Source organism: Labrus mixtus, chromosome 12 (assembly GCF_963584025.1).
Source record: "Labrus mixtus chromosome 12, fLabMix1.1, whole genome shotgun sequence".
In the NCBI taxonomy this organism is placed as follows: domain Eukaryota; kingdom Metazoa; phylum Chordata; class Actinopteri; order Labriformes; family Labridae; genus Labrus; species Labrus mixtus.
The window spans coordinates 2193711-2209358 of NC_083623.1; positions in this window are offsets into that span (position 1 = coordinate 2193711).

The window sequence follows — 15648 nt, forward strand, 5'->3', positions numbered from 1 at the left end:
AAGAAAGAGGGTGAATTTTGATTCTTTCTGACAGAGCAGATCCCACAGTGAACGCAGATCAAAGCAACGTGCTGGACCGGCTCGCTCATCACTCAGCCCCTCAGAGTGTATCGGACTCTGTCAGGATATAAACACGACCGCACAGGCAAAAATATTTCCTCCACGGAGATCCTAACTCCAAACAGGGGTGCCTTCGATGCATCATCTGTCATCATGCAGAGCTGCACCACATGTACACTCGGAGAACACCTGCGCTGCAGACCACGCTGCTCGCTCGCTCGCTCTCATGGACATCAAACAATGCAGGAATGTCCCAAACGCACAGAGCCGAGGCTACTACGTCTGAAAGAGAGAGAGAGAGAGATGAGTCATTAGAACGCGACGCAGCAGAGATCGGGGATCAATCAGCAGCCAAGGACCAATCAGGGAAGCAGATTTTTCTGTTATAAGGATTTTAAAATACTTTAAGAACCAGAAAAAGAAACTGAGTCGCAAATCAGAGAAGAATAAACAAAAGAAAGATGTATTATTAAAAGCAAGGCAGTAGATAGGTACAGGAAACATATCATTCATATTTCATCATCTATGATGTTCACACTGTAGGCAGGAAATGACCTTAAAACCAGTTTACATTTGCTCATATGTGACTCGCGTCTGATTTCTTTAATGACAGTTTAAACAGCACAAGTCACATTGGATCTCCATCCATTTTCTTCAGGTCGCCGTGGCAGCAGGCTAAGCACGCTGACCCAGATGTCCCTCTCCCTATTAACAGATCCTGTCTCCTCCTGAGGGACCCTGAGGCATTCCCAGTCCAGAAGGGATATATAATCCCTCCAGAAAGGTCTACCCTGAGTCTCCTCCCAGTTAGACATGACCAGCAGGCATCCATATCAGATGCCCAAACCACCTCGCCTGGAGGACGTCACAGTCTGGCTCAACCGTATGCGACAAAAGATGGAGACCACACACAGTCGGCAACATTGTGCAATATATTTTTTATTAAATTAAGAAGTCACATGGTTTTAAGCTTGTATATTGAGATAATGATTATGATGGAACAGGATGTTGTCAGCTGGCTGGTCTGGGAGGATGGACTGACTGAAGGGCAGAGGGAGACTCAGGGTCTGGGTTCTGTCTCAGGCATAGTTCTCCCCAAGCCCAGACTGTGCCTAGAAATAGACAAACAGGATGAGGGCATGAGGAAAGAGGGTGGATGGATGAGAGGAAGGGAAGGAAAGGAAGGGAGGGAGGGTCGAAGAACTGAGACAAAGGATGGCTCGGTATAAGTCTTGTGTGTTATCTGGTATCCACACCCGCAGTAATCCATCCGTGCCACCAGTCACCAGGCGTTCAGCACAGTATTCCACACAGGTGAACATCTCCTTACCCGGCTTGCTTCAAAAGGTCGAGACTCCCACTGAGTGGGGCTCGGATAGGGTAACGAGGATCATGTCCCTGGACGAAGCACAGCAGACAGCGAAGGATTTGAGGGTTGGAATAAATTGGATCTGACTGCAAGCGTCTTTGAAGACGTGTCGTCTGTGACACCGGAAGTTTTTGGATTGTTTTTTCAAAAGGGTCGAAATGTAAACCGTGGGATACTTCTTCAGGGAGATTTCGTAGCTTTCTTGGCAGAAGAGGCTTTACAGGTTGACCTCGTTGGAAATGAAAATGTGCAAATATCCTTTCGAGTCGCCGACAGAAAACACCGCTTTGGTACCATCGGACCAGTAGTTCAAGCTGGTCAATTTTTGGTCTTCTAGTATTAAGGAGTTGCTGATTTCAAATGCTTCAGGTAACTCGCAGCAACTGTTGAACGCCAGCTCTCTTTCATTGGTGGAGACGGCGATCTGTTTGAGCTCTGGCAGGTAAACCATGTCATTAACATGCTTCTTCCTCTTGTGCATGTAAGGAAGTGTGTTCTCTTCTTTGTCCAGGTAGAATGTCTGAGGACTCTCGAACCTATCGGTCCAGAAGTTTAAGACCCCATTAGACGTCATAGAAAGGTATTGACCTTTCAGGTAGACCCGTGCCTGCGACCCCCCTGAAACGGTATCAGTCGGCTCGGCATCGTTCAAAGGATTGAAGATGAGTTTAACAATTTTTTTATGATGATTCATGGGTGTAACTTTGAATGATTTAGGAAACTGCAAATCCAAGTTGGACGATGCTTTATTCTGAAAGAGCATGAAGGTGATTAGCTCTTCGAGAGCGACAGTGGAATCGCAGTTTGTGTCGATTTTCATGTGAAGGGCCTGGAAGTCTTCCTCAGTCTGGCTCTTGAGGTTGTCATTTCCACAAGTCATTTTAAAAATCTGTTTCATCGCTACACAAAACTCCTCCATGTCCAATCCTCCGCCTTTGTCGGCATCAGCCTCGCTGAATATTCTCACGATCTCCGAGATAACTTCAGTTGATGAAAACTCCTCCGACTCTGCCGCGTCATTGGCGGCGTCCATTGGAGAAATCTCCTCCTCGACGTCTTTGTGGCTCGTCATTGTTGCAACGTTAGTCACTTACAATAAACAAAAACCCTAACCCTAAGACATGTGTCCACCTAGCGTTGTTTCTGCACTGAGAAGAAAAGCACTGCTCGCCCGTCCTGTCTCCATGACAACAGTCTGTTGACAACGGCCGCTGTATGACCGACGCTGCTCCCTTACTTTTTACTGCATGTGCTATTTTTGAGATATTTGAGTAGTTGAGTAGTCAGGTTTTTTTTTTACCCGGAACGAAGACGACGTGGGTACAAGACACGATCCGTATGAGGCAAAACTATACGGGGAATATCATACATTTGGAAAAAGAGAGCCGGTGACGTCAACAAAAACGGCAAAGCGCTTGTAAAAAAAAGGATGTTGGGCTCACGATGAGCTTTTTAAAAGGGGGGCCGCTTTCTGCTGCAAACGCTCTCTACTCATTGAAAACAACTGACGCCGGCGCTCAGAAAAAAACCCACTACATTTGTGAGATTACAGCAGCAAAACTACAGCCTGTCAGAACGTGAGGACATTCATGCAGATAAAGCAAATTGAATTGAACTAAATGCTAACAAATGTGTATCATATGATTGTAAAACGATCTGTCTTCATCATTAGCTCGTAGCTAACTCTGGTACCGCTCATTGGCTATACACTGTCCCTGTCAAAAATAAAACAATAAAAAAAGTATTCACAGACACAGACAGAAAAAAAACTGCTCTTTTAGACACTGCTGTAGCAGCGACATAAATGTGGCTAAAAGTCTACTTTAATTTGTACAGGTCTAAATTTAACTGTGTTTTAAAATTGTACATAGGTTTTATTCTTATTCCTGACCATGCAGGAGTTTCCTTAAATCTTTATGGATTTCATAAATAGGCTACTGTACATTTTTTGAGAGCTGCTACTGGATGCTTTGAAATTGTAATTCCATCTGGATCAATAACGTATCCTTCATTCAATCCATCTACCTATCTGTTTGTCTGTCTAACACAGCCATGTAATAATGTCTGTCATCAGCGATGATACAAGGTAGAATTTCCAAACTTGTCATTTAATTTGACTCAAACTTTATGTCAAAATAACATAAATTATAGCACTACATTAATTATCATTTCATTCAATATGCATTTTTTTACCCTCTGCTGTTCCTGTGTCTTCCAGTAGGTGGCACTCTTGTTTAATGAAAAATTTCCCCTCCGAAAGGACAACTTTCCATGACACATAGGTAACTACGGGAAATTTTTTTAAAAAGGAGGCTTTCACATGGGGCGCGCACGGCGAGTCTGTGCGAGAGAATCGAGCCTCTCTGCTGCTGTTAATGGGAGGCAGATGGAGCTGGCTCGCACGCTGCTCACTAACGAGGGAAACGTGGAGCTGGTGGAGGTTTCACACAAGCAGGCACACTGGATGATGATTGTATATTTGAGTCTGTCGCTGTCACACAGACGGGGGAGGGGCTGATCCACTTCTGCTCAGGGTAATGCAGCCTGACATTTAGAGGCTATGAGAAAGAAGGTTTGGAATTCATGCTGGATTAAAAACATTTCATCTGGTAGAAGTGTCACACAGATTCAGAGGGGAGATTCTTCTTTTAAGTTTTCTTTTGTTGGGGCCTTTATTAGAGAGGACAGCTGGAGAGAGACCGGGAGGAGAGAGTGGGGGATGACATGCAGCAAAGGCCGAGGTCAGATTTGAACCCACAGCCGCCAGGTTGAGGTCTGCAGCCTACATGCACAGGGCATGCGTCATAACCGCCAGGCCATACGGCGCCCCGGAGGGGATACCTTTAATTTACGGCACCACAACTACACCCTGTTCCTGTATTTTAAAGCGGATACTTCACTACATATTTTTCTATGAAACCAAATATTCACTTGGTCCGTGTGAGATGGAAACAGGCTGCTGCTGGCTGTAAACTGAGCCCTGCAGTTTGAATCCCGACCCGTTTTGTCCACAGACTGTAAATATTAATGGTCAACCTAACGACAGGCTGAGAGCTGGAGCTGAGGCGGGTTTTAAACCTCCTGACAAACCGTTACACCGCGCCCACCTGTCAATCAGGTCAGCTACACGCCTTATTGTGAATAACTCTTATCCTTCATCAAATCAAAACTGATGAGTCATCAAAACATTCACCCCCCGTACAGTGTGTGTCCATCGAGACATGAGCTAATCACACCTATTTGGTTTTTTGAACCAGGCTGTAAACATGTTAATCTCTGCTGTAAAAACAGGCTTTTTAGAATGGGTGTGTATGTGACTTCCTGTGCTTCTGCAGCCAGCCTCTAGTGGACACTCCAGGAACTGCAGGGTTTTGTACTTCATCTTTGGCTTCATTTTTTAACACTGGAGGTTGCTGCTCGAGTCAAACACAACTTCAGTGAACAAACATGGCATACGATGGGCAGGAAGAATTTGGAATAGGTATTAGGCCGTGTTCATACTTGACTTCTTTTTTCAGAAAAAAGTGCTGCTTTCAGCGCCTTTTGAGCGCCAATTACCGTGGAAATTGTTTTGTCTTCATACTCCAGCTGTCCGGCTGTGCTCTCCGTGCTGCAGACTGACAATGCAGTCGGTGGGTGTTGACGGATGAGGATGCACGGACCCGTAACGGACCGGAGCGGACACGCAATGCACACATATCTGGTGGAAGTTTGCCGTTTTTGGGCACGGGTAACTAGGGACGTAGGTTACTACTCGTCCTGATCGGTCAGCTGTCAGAAAGGTGCTTAACGTCACCAAGCGCTTTTCTGAAAAGTTGAAATAATTCAACTGAAAAAGGCGTCGGGCGCAGCGCTTTTTAAAAAGGCGTCCGCTTTTTAAAAAGGCGTCATACTTTTTCCATTTTCCAAAGGCTTGTATGTAAAAAAGGCGGTTGCAGTTGAAAAAAGAAGTCAAGTGTGAACACGGCCTTAAACTGCTTTTTACTGAAATTCCACAAAAAAAATGTAAAACTATGAATGTGATAAAGAAGTGGAGAATTAAATGGCAGAAATGATTGCTTACCTTGGTCAGCCATTCAGATCCTGCAGCTCTTACAGAGCTAACCAAGTACTCAACAAAGCATCCAGCTAAGATAAATTACATCTGTCAGGCTCATCACTGATTCCATCTCAAAGGAATTTAAATATATATATTTTTGACTGCACAAAACCACGTAAAGCTCCAACCCAACAGAGTGATATATGACCAACAAACTGTCCAATAAATAAAAATGTAACTTTGCTTTACAAGGCCTTGGTCAGTTAGCCAAACAGAAACATCAAACTTTTCACCCTCTGATTCAAAACCAAAGAAAACAAAGTGCCGGGGTGATTACGGTCAAGTCAAGGTCTCATTCAAACCGCAGACGATGGAGCGGCGCTGAACGCTGGACGTCCCTCAGAGATGACATCACAGACGGCTGATTTTGGCTGTTGGAGTTTCAGCTAAAACACAAAAGTCAGAGTGAAGAGACACTTGAGGGTTTGAGGTTGCAGAAACATGAAGCCAACACTTACAAACATGTAACTGTCAGCTGGACTGAGCATCGGTGTAAACTTGACATCACTGGTTTGTGAATCTGAAATGATTCATGGGGTCATTTAAGGAGACAGATACCAGAGTCAAGTTAGCATCGCTGTGTTGCTTAAAAGAGGAACGTGGAACATGTTCCACATAAATAAATCATAAAGTCTGTCCTGTGTAAATGTGTCTCTGAGTTATGACTGTCTACAATGAGGGAGAAGCTCGAGTCCCGCTGGCTGTGTTGTTGTCAGAGCTGTGTTTACATGGACGGGACAGCCGGCTCCTCCCCTTGTGTATAAAAGCTGTTTTAGTCAAGAACTAGAGAGAAGAAGAAGAACATACTCACTGATTATTTGGATGTTAGTAAGAGTTTTTAGATCACGCTCATTCTGTGTCAGTTTACATGAAATGTGAAGCTACGAGCTAACTAAAGAGCGCTAACATTAGCATGCTAACACAACAATGTGAAGCTACGAGCTAACTAAAGAGCGCTAACATTAGCATGCTAACACAACAATGTGAAGCTACGAGCTAACTAAAGAGCGCTAACATTAGCATGCTAACACAACAACGCAGGACACAGGTGACTGCAGCTCGAGCTTGCGCTTGATGGTGCTTAATTATGGTGATTTCCATTTGATAACTAATTGATGCTGGTGCTCAAGGGCGACATCTACTGGATCAAAAAGTCTTCCTTTAAAAGTCCAGTTGTAGTCTTGTAATTGAGACTTGTTTCATTGCTACAGGAAACCTTGGATTGTTGCTCCGTTGTAACAAACTAGTTCTGTTTTCCAACCATCAGTGTTATTTCAAATTGTAATGTAGTTTGGAGAGTTTGTGAAGGTATCAAATATGTGAGGAAATAAGGGTAAAAGACATGTTGGAGAAGTTTCAAAAAGACCGAGCTGCCACCAAAAAGGAGACATTTTGGAAAAAAAACAGGAGATGAGAGTACAAGTCGACACTAGGGAAGATGCACTTTAGCCTAAATTCTGGGCTTGTAAGGGGGGATGAATAGATGATAGAAAGGGAGGGCATGTAGAAGAGAAGGTTTAGGTCAGTCTCAGATTGAGATACTTTCAGTCCAGGTGGAAGAGAGCCAGCGTGGGGGATCTGTCATAGCAGCTGAGTCAACAGCCACCATACCATACCTGGAAAAGGAGAGACCGGATGAATAAGGAGGAAAGGGTGTAAGGAGATGAACAGGGATGGGAAGAAGGGAAGGAAAGGGAGCGGTGAGAGGAACAGGACAGATGAGTTGATCAGGTGTGAGCAGGTGACGAGAGGTTAAGAGTAGCGCTGCTTATCTAACTTTTTATGACATGCATCTTGGAAATCCTGTTCTCCTTCTTTTGTGGCCAAAAAAACTAAAATACTCCAGACGCATTTCCTTTTCCAAACGAGCCCCAATTCATCACATTAACACTCCTTTTCCCCTTCAAAAGTTTCCATTGTCAAACGAGGACACATTCAAGTGATAACATCCCCAAAAGCTGCAACAAACCTCACTCGGAAAAATCTTTGCTTTGGCCGCAGACCAGCTGCGATGTCATGAGAATGAGCAGCCCGACATGAGAGGGGAAGCTGACTCGTCCCGACCACTCTGACCCGACAGGAAGCACTCGTCTCATCGCGACGAGTCATGGAAAGTCTGCTCTCTATTCGTCTGAGCTGGCTCCCTCATAACAACAGTCTGGGGGTTAATGATTCAAACATGTCCCCATGCTTTGTTTCCACTACACTTTCACATTATGCTGGATGCTCTGTCTGCTGCTAGAATCTGGAAACTTCAAGCATCATCCTAATGACCTTACTGCTAGTGCCAGAACAACGTTACCTATTGGTTTGAGATCGATCCTTTTGATGCCTCAAGTTGGCCATTTTATTGTCCCTCACCATCTTGGTTTCCTGGGCCCAGAATTGAGCGTATTTGTTAACCCTTTGCGTAATCTCCATCCTGGTTTTATCTTGTTGAAATGTCTAATTTATGGTCTGTTTGTACGGTGGCCAGTATGTGCAAACGGCAACGGCTGAAACGATGTCCATTTAGAAAAACGAGCAGAAACGATTCAGAAACGCTGCACATTCAAAAGCAATGGCAAACTTCCAAAACAAATGCAACGGCTGAAAGGTGCCGAAACATGCTGCAGAAAGCTGCAAAAAGCTGCAAAAACTGTGTAACCCCAACCCCCTTAAAATGACACCAAACTCAATATAATATTAAAAAAAAAACGGAAAAATGTCCTGACCATGAGCCTCAACCAGGATATGCACCAACAGTTTACTTTAGGGGTAGGGGTCATCCACTACATTTGTACAAGGGCCAAGTCACTGTGGGGGCCGGACTTAAGCCTGACAGCTGTCAAGCCCGATGTGAAGTAGTTGGTGTCCGAGGGGAAATGTGATATCTAACATTAACCCAATGCGAGTATTTTAGCATTGTCTCTTTATTTTTATGTTCATTGTTTAATCACCTGAGATGATTTATATTCTGGGGGCCGGATGGGAAGCTTTGGGGGTCGGGATGTGTCCTGAGTTTCTGGTTTTAGTTTTGTGTGGCTGTTTATTTCAGTGTTAAGACTCAAATTACTGTTTTATTTTGAAATTCCGTCCTTGTGTTCTTGTATTTTTCGCCGTGTTGCTTTAATCTCTGAGTGTCTTACTGTTCGTATTCCTCCCTAAAGCTTTTAGTGTTTTCTGTTTATTTAGTCGTTTGTATCCTCGTGTTTCTCTTTTCACCGTGTGCACATTTCCCTCGTCTTGTCTTTAGTGCTTCATGTTTTATTTTGTAGTTCTTATCCCCAGTGTTTCTTGTCTTGTTTTACTTCCTCCCTTTGTCTGGTTTCCTTCCTTTTTGATCGCCCTGATTGTCTTCACCTGAGTCGTTCGTCTCACCTGTGTATATTTAGTCTTGGTGTTACTTCCCTCTTGTTGTCGTTTCATGTCACTCCTGCCTGCCCGTGTTATTCTTCCTTGTTGGACTTGTAATGGTATCTTTTGTTTAATAAATATTTTTGTTTAACTCTGCATTTGGGTTCCACTCCTTGTTTTTCCCTGAACGATTGGCCCGCCAATCAGAACAGTCAATCACACCAAAATATCATCTTCAGACATGGACATTTTCAAAAATGATTACTAAGTTTTGCTACCTTGAGTAGTACCGACAAATCCCATTCTGGTCTCTGGACCCTGGCCTTTAGGAGGGGAGGGACACAGACAGCTGTAACATAAAGCGAGCGCAGACATGAATATTAAAATGTTTGCAGAATGAAGCTAGAGGAGGTTAGAAACAGAATCTGGTGAAGTTTAAGGGCTTGTGTTTGATTTATTGATTTCTTAATGTTTTAATTGGTACAATCGTCACTTTCATCTGAATGACTTCAAACTTGGCACTTGAGTGCATTTCCAAAATACCCGAGGGGAGTTTGTAGTTTTTTTCACAAACCCATTCTAGGCAGCCTTGTAAACCTTTCATATAACCGCAGAGCAGCACGACTTTACAAGGTTATGTCATGTTCAATGTCAGCTTTGTAGAACTATAATCTGTTTTCTTGAGCGAACCCTCCCTCGCTCGTCTCAGAGAGTTTTTAAAAAAGCCTCTCCCTGTATGACATCAGTATCGTGGAAAAAGCTGTACGAGCATCTGCTGGCCTGAGGCTGCAGGGAATACGACGTCACACCGGGGAGCTCACAGCGATCTGCAGAAATCCATCAACACACAGGAACATTGATACCAGCCTTCAGATGCATCTACAACGGTCTTCAAATGAGGCGACGTCACCTCCTAAAGAATGCTCATTGATTGTTAGCAGAAAGCTTTTGCAGTGATTTATGAATGGAGTCATAAAATCCAAAGACGGGTCGTCTATAACTGGATCCAAACCTGCAGTGACTTAAGAGAGGAGAGAGTGGAAAACAACGAGGGAGCGGTCAGGCTGCAGGGTTCCTGATGGCGTTGGCCAAAGGACAGATGATTGGCTCCTCCTCCCGTGTTGCACCAGGGCCGTTTATGATGTCATTGTGAGGCTTTTAAGGAGCTCTAACCGGGTCTGTTTTTTGATTGACAAGAGGGAAAAAAACAGCTGCATCATAAAGCTTAGTGGTTAAAGTTGAAGTAAATCAAATCAGGGTTCCATACAAATGTAGAAATATTCTCGAGTCTGCAAATTAAACTCAATATACTAACGGCAAACTGTGGCTGTAAAATGAAGCAAATACAGAAGTGACAAAAACTGTTAATTTAAGACTCTGACACACCAAGGCGGTCCTATTTGACCGTAGATGAGTTGACCATTTTTGGATGGATGTTCGTTCAATCACACATTTGTGGATCCATTTATGCATTCACAAACAGTTTTGCACCAATAACATCTCCATATCTACAACCCCCGGAACAAAACAAAATATTTCATGCATCAAAAGCTCAAATCTCTATGACAACTGGGTGTGATCGTTTTCATTAAACTCGGCCGATAAAAGGTACATTTCAGCTTCAGATACTGACTGTCACATGGCAGCTTCCTATCCGAGGAGGTGATCAGAAACGTCTGATGATGACCGAGGCTTTACTCAGAAACGAAACTTAACAGAAAACATGACTCAACATTACAGTCAATTAAAGCGTCTTTGGACTGAACACAGATTTTCTGCTGGAGGAAATCACACACATGTCAACTATTAGGAGATTTAATGATTAACACGTGTGCAAATTTACAATTTTACAGTCCAGTGGAAGAGGTAAAAAAAAAAAGTGTCCTTTAGCTGAAAACACTGGAAACGTGACTACCTGCAGGCACGATGCACTGAGAGCATTTTTCATGACATGACCGTGCATAAGGGTGATGAGTGTGCTGTAAGTCATCCTCCTGCAACGTAGCTTTGATTATCGACTTGTGTTTCTTTCCCTGCAAACAAAAAATTAAAAAAAAAAGAAATATTTTGGATTTGTCAGAGGTGATTAATCCTGATGACTTCAAGTGTGTTTACACGCACATGGAAAACAGCACTGCATCATAATCAGATATTATTTACACACTTTTTTGCAAGTTTATCTTTCCCTCATATGTCATCTGTAGAAATGCACTGAACCGTAATGAAGGATCTGTATATCAGGGTCGCTCCGGGTATCTTCTGGTTTAAAGTTATTTTCTTATCTCTTCTTTGTTTCGTCCCCCCTCAGAGACAAACTCAGGCCTCGTGCTGTTGAATAATCTTTACAAATGTTTCTGAAAGGATTTCTTTGACGTCAGTTTATCACATTTCTCCACTAGAAGGGCGCCACTTTTACAGTTTTCCCTACTTCATTAGTACCTTTAATCTTACTTTATCGTATTTAATCCACAGGCAGAGAGTTCTTAAGATACTTTAATTAGGCTATGTGATGGCATTTTCTCTACTAGAAAAAAAAGATCTATTTCCTCCATTGGAAGGAAACATTTTCATGTCACATTTTCGTCTTTTTTTGTTGTTGATATTTTGGAGCATTTTGTCTTTATTGAAAAGGACAATGGCTAGAGTCAGAGTGTGAACCTTCCAGTTGAGAGACGACCAACTGAGCCACAGCTGCAAGCTTACCCAGCTGATTTTTTAATATTGAATCCATTAGAAAACACAGAGTCTGTCATGTTTTCTCCACTGGAAAGACACCCTGTAAGGGCTTGATTTAGTGTATTTTGTCCAACGGTCTCGCACTTTGGATGACATTTAACCACAGTGTCTCCATTAAAGGGTAACCCAGAAGGCCACTTCATCACAGTTTTGATCCAGGAAGGACACCTTTGAATGAACTTTAAGAAGTCGTCTCCTCCTGAGGGACACCTAAGAGGTCAATGTATCCCCCTTCTCTCTTTTCCAAAGGTGCACATCATCACGTTTGGAAAAGAGAAAGACTTACATCCTGTTTCTTCCACCATGGATGAACTCCCTGGGGTGCACTTTATCACGCTCCCTCCACTGGAGGGGCTCCCTGAAGCGTGATAATAAGGGTTTCCAAGTGGAAACTTACGCAGTTATTTTTTTTAAACATTTGCTTTTGCAACTAATCAGATACAACAGACGGCTTTTACCTGCTTAATTAAAGGAAATGAAATGATTTATTGAGATATTGTGCAGCCATACTTGCCTCCCTGTGTTTGGGAATGATGTTTTTGTTAGGCACAGTGGTATAAAAAAATACCTTCAGACATAAATTTCAGTCTTTTATAACATGGCAAAGGACAGTTACATCACATCCTGTGCAGCGCTGAGAGTCAGGACTGTGTTTATGACATTACTTCAGGACAGATCATCCTCTATTCTTCAAAATCTCAGTCGCTGCCAGACAACGGAAACTGCTGGAGAGCCTTGGTTAAAGCCAGATTCTTATTAGCTTAAGAGCTGGTATTTATATTCAGCCCGAGCCCAACGCGGGTTTAATGTGTGGGCAGCTGCCATAGACTCACTAAATCACCATTTTCGAACTAATGAGAAGCAGGCCGCCGTGTTTGTATCAGTCACGTTTCTCCAGTGAACATGTGAGTGTGAAAAACCAACGGATGCAAAAACGAAAAAACCAGCTGAAGTCAGCAATTCTCGTCTTGGTTCAGTGTCGTCTGTCGATTAAAAAAAAAGAAGAGAGAGTTCAGGAGAAAATCTCCCAGTTTGAGCTCCAGTCGAGGGGATTAGTCGTCAGAACGGGCTGAACCTCTTCAGACAGGCATTAATCAGAGGTAACGCAATATCAGCTACTGTGTTCCCAGAAGCAGAATTCAAAGATAAACGTCAACATTTATCCAGAATCGCTCCAGAGGCATTTAAAAGCAAAGAGGTGAAACTAACATGCCTGGTCTGGTAAATGATACGCCCCACTAGAAGTCCATTATCAGGAGTTTATGGTCACAACAGGGGCCGGCGTGGTGGTCTCTGTGGAGTCCATCATTTTTCTAATTCTCGATTATGAAGCACACAATCTGAGAAGAACTCATCAGCAATCATCTGACAGGGACGCAGGCCCTCATGGGAGGAAAAAGACGACTTTTCAGGGCCTCAGGTTTTGCCTATTGTTAGCAATAAAGGAGTCCATCTGCAGTCCATGCATTTCCTTTGTTTACTGTCCACCTACATGGTGAGTGGTGAAGGGACTTCAGTCTACTCAAAGTGATTTTTTACACCGCAGGTCAGACCTTCCCATTGAAACCCACTCACACACTCACGGTAGAAGGAGAACAGTCAATGTGTCTAGCTTTTTGGAAAACGAGGTCCATTTTTAAACAAAAACGCAGTAAGAACAATCAGCTTTCATTGGAGATGTGTGACCTTTTAAAATCTCAAAGTAACGACAGCGGCTTCTACAAGCAGAGCCAATAAACAAATATGTTTTTTTAATTATTAGTTTTTTAACAGGCCAAGCAAAAGAAGAAGAAAGACATGAAACGATTAGGGATCGATATCCTGCAGACTAGTCGAGAGTAGTCTTTAATGTCACTGTTTGTACCAGAGGCCGTTTATCTGGTAAAAAAAAACAGTTTGGGAAAAAAGTATACCCGCTTCTTCAGGCAGCACTACACCACTGGGCAAAGGTCAAATGTCATGGTGATGAGTTCGAATGTAACCTCAAGAAAACGAAAGGTAAGGTTTTGCAGAGAGACTTGTTTTAAAGGGGACATATTATTAAAAATTTAGGTAACCTGAGAGTCTACTGACCCACAACATGTGAAATAAACCATCCAGTCCTTTGTTTGTGGTCTGCATAAGTCTTACAACACAGAGAAAAATGCTCTGTTTCAAATGTGCTCTCCTTGTGATGTCACAGTGGGATTCTGGTATAAAAAAAAAATCCCCTCCCCTCCCCTGGTATCTCCACCCATGGACTCCACCCCCAGACTACAACAAAACTTTTGAGCAGGTCCGCCATTTTTTTTTCTCGCTACAGAGGAGTGATGTCTACTGGGAAAACTCAGGGGGCGGGGCTTATTGCATTTAAAGAGACACACACGCCAAAACGGAGCGTTCTGAGAGAGCTGGTTTATACAGGGTCACAAACCTCCTCTGGTGCTTGATTGAGGGGACTGTTTGAAAAGGTGGAGGAGGGGACTGTTTGAAAAGGTGGAGGAGGGGACTGTTTGAAAAGGTGGAGGAGGGGACTGTTTGAAAAGGTGGAGGAGGAGACTGTTTGAAAAGGTGGAGGAGGGGGATCATATGTCCTCTTTAATGCAGTCTGGAGGAGAAATGTGTTTTTCTAGTCTTCCATCTTTAGCCACAGCAGAGACGTTCACGGTGTATGAATCGACTTCATTGTAGAGCTGCTGCTACAGAAACCACAAAACGACATCACTGCAGTGTTTTTCTTTTGCATTACTTCATCTGAGAAATCATCGACGTGTTGAGAGAGCTCCGTGACCACTGGAGCCCTGCAAAGCTGAACCCAACGCCAAACGCTGTGATTTCAGGAAACACGTGCGTGCAGTGTGTGGACGTATTATTTCCCTCCTCTCTGAATATACGTTTGATCTGAAAACACAACTGAGCCGTTTCCACGTGTTCACCGCCGCGGCCAACTGTGGATAAATGTTATATAGATTGATGTGTGGACATTAAAGGAGAGAAGGAATTCAAGGGAAGCGCGTTTGAATTTAAAGAAGTGGATTTACTGCACGGTGCCGCCGTGTGTCTAATGGGAGATCTAAGAGGATTCACAAAGTGGGATCATTTGTGGCCATAAAGGCAGGTATGCTGTGTTCCACCTGAAGGTGAAACCACAGAGCAGCAGACGAGGAGCTGGTAGAGATTCAGAGTCACTCGAGGACAGGACAAGAAACTCTTCAGCGGGCTGTTTGCTCTTCTGTTTTTAGACTGAAGGTGAAGTCAGGACGGACTTTCTGTCCGCCATTTTGTCCAAAAGATCCCGTTTAGGAAGCAACGCAGAGAGTGAATGAAACAGCAACAACATCTCCTCTTATGACAGAAATAACGTCTAAGGCCACATGCCCACCTTGCGTTTTCTACAGGGCAGAAAAGAGCTGACTGTGCGTTCAGGAGCTCTTGCATGAAGCGGTTGTGCGCTGAGAAGAAAAGTCAACAGCGCCTTTCTGAAAAGTTGAAAGATGTTCAATTTGAGCGCTCGGAGTGGCCCCTGCCCTCGTGGTCGTAGGACATTTTCAACCAATATTTAACATTATATGATCAAGCACGACTTCAGAAGAAAAATAAATATGGAGGACGATCAACATCATCAGCTGGCTGTCCGGGTGCGCGTTCCGGGGGCTCAGCTGTGTTCATGTTGCCGCTTCCTGTTCTGCTCACTCTCATTGGCTAATGCGGGGATTCTGTCCGAGGCAGCTCGATCTGGAATCAACCCGGATCAGGAAGGACAAACCTCAAATCAAGAATCACGCACCCCTCGCCCCACAAGATGTTCATCATCAAACCAGAAGAAACCAATAAGAGGACATTTTCTTCTTAGTCGATCCCTCACGTTTTCATAGATGGGACAGTAGAACAGAAAATAAATCTCCTTCTCAGTTTCCCCAGCGAACAAACTCTGTCCTCCTCTGGAGTGGTGTTCAAACCTGCAGGTCTCTTAAGCTAAAGGTGTTCCCGAATGTGAATCTGCACAGAGGGATCTTTTACTTTGGGGTCTGAGATCTGACCTGAAGTTCCACTCCGATGTGTATAAATT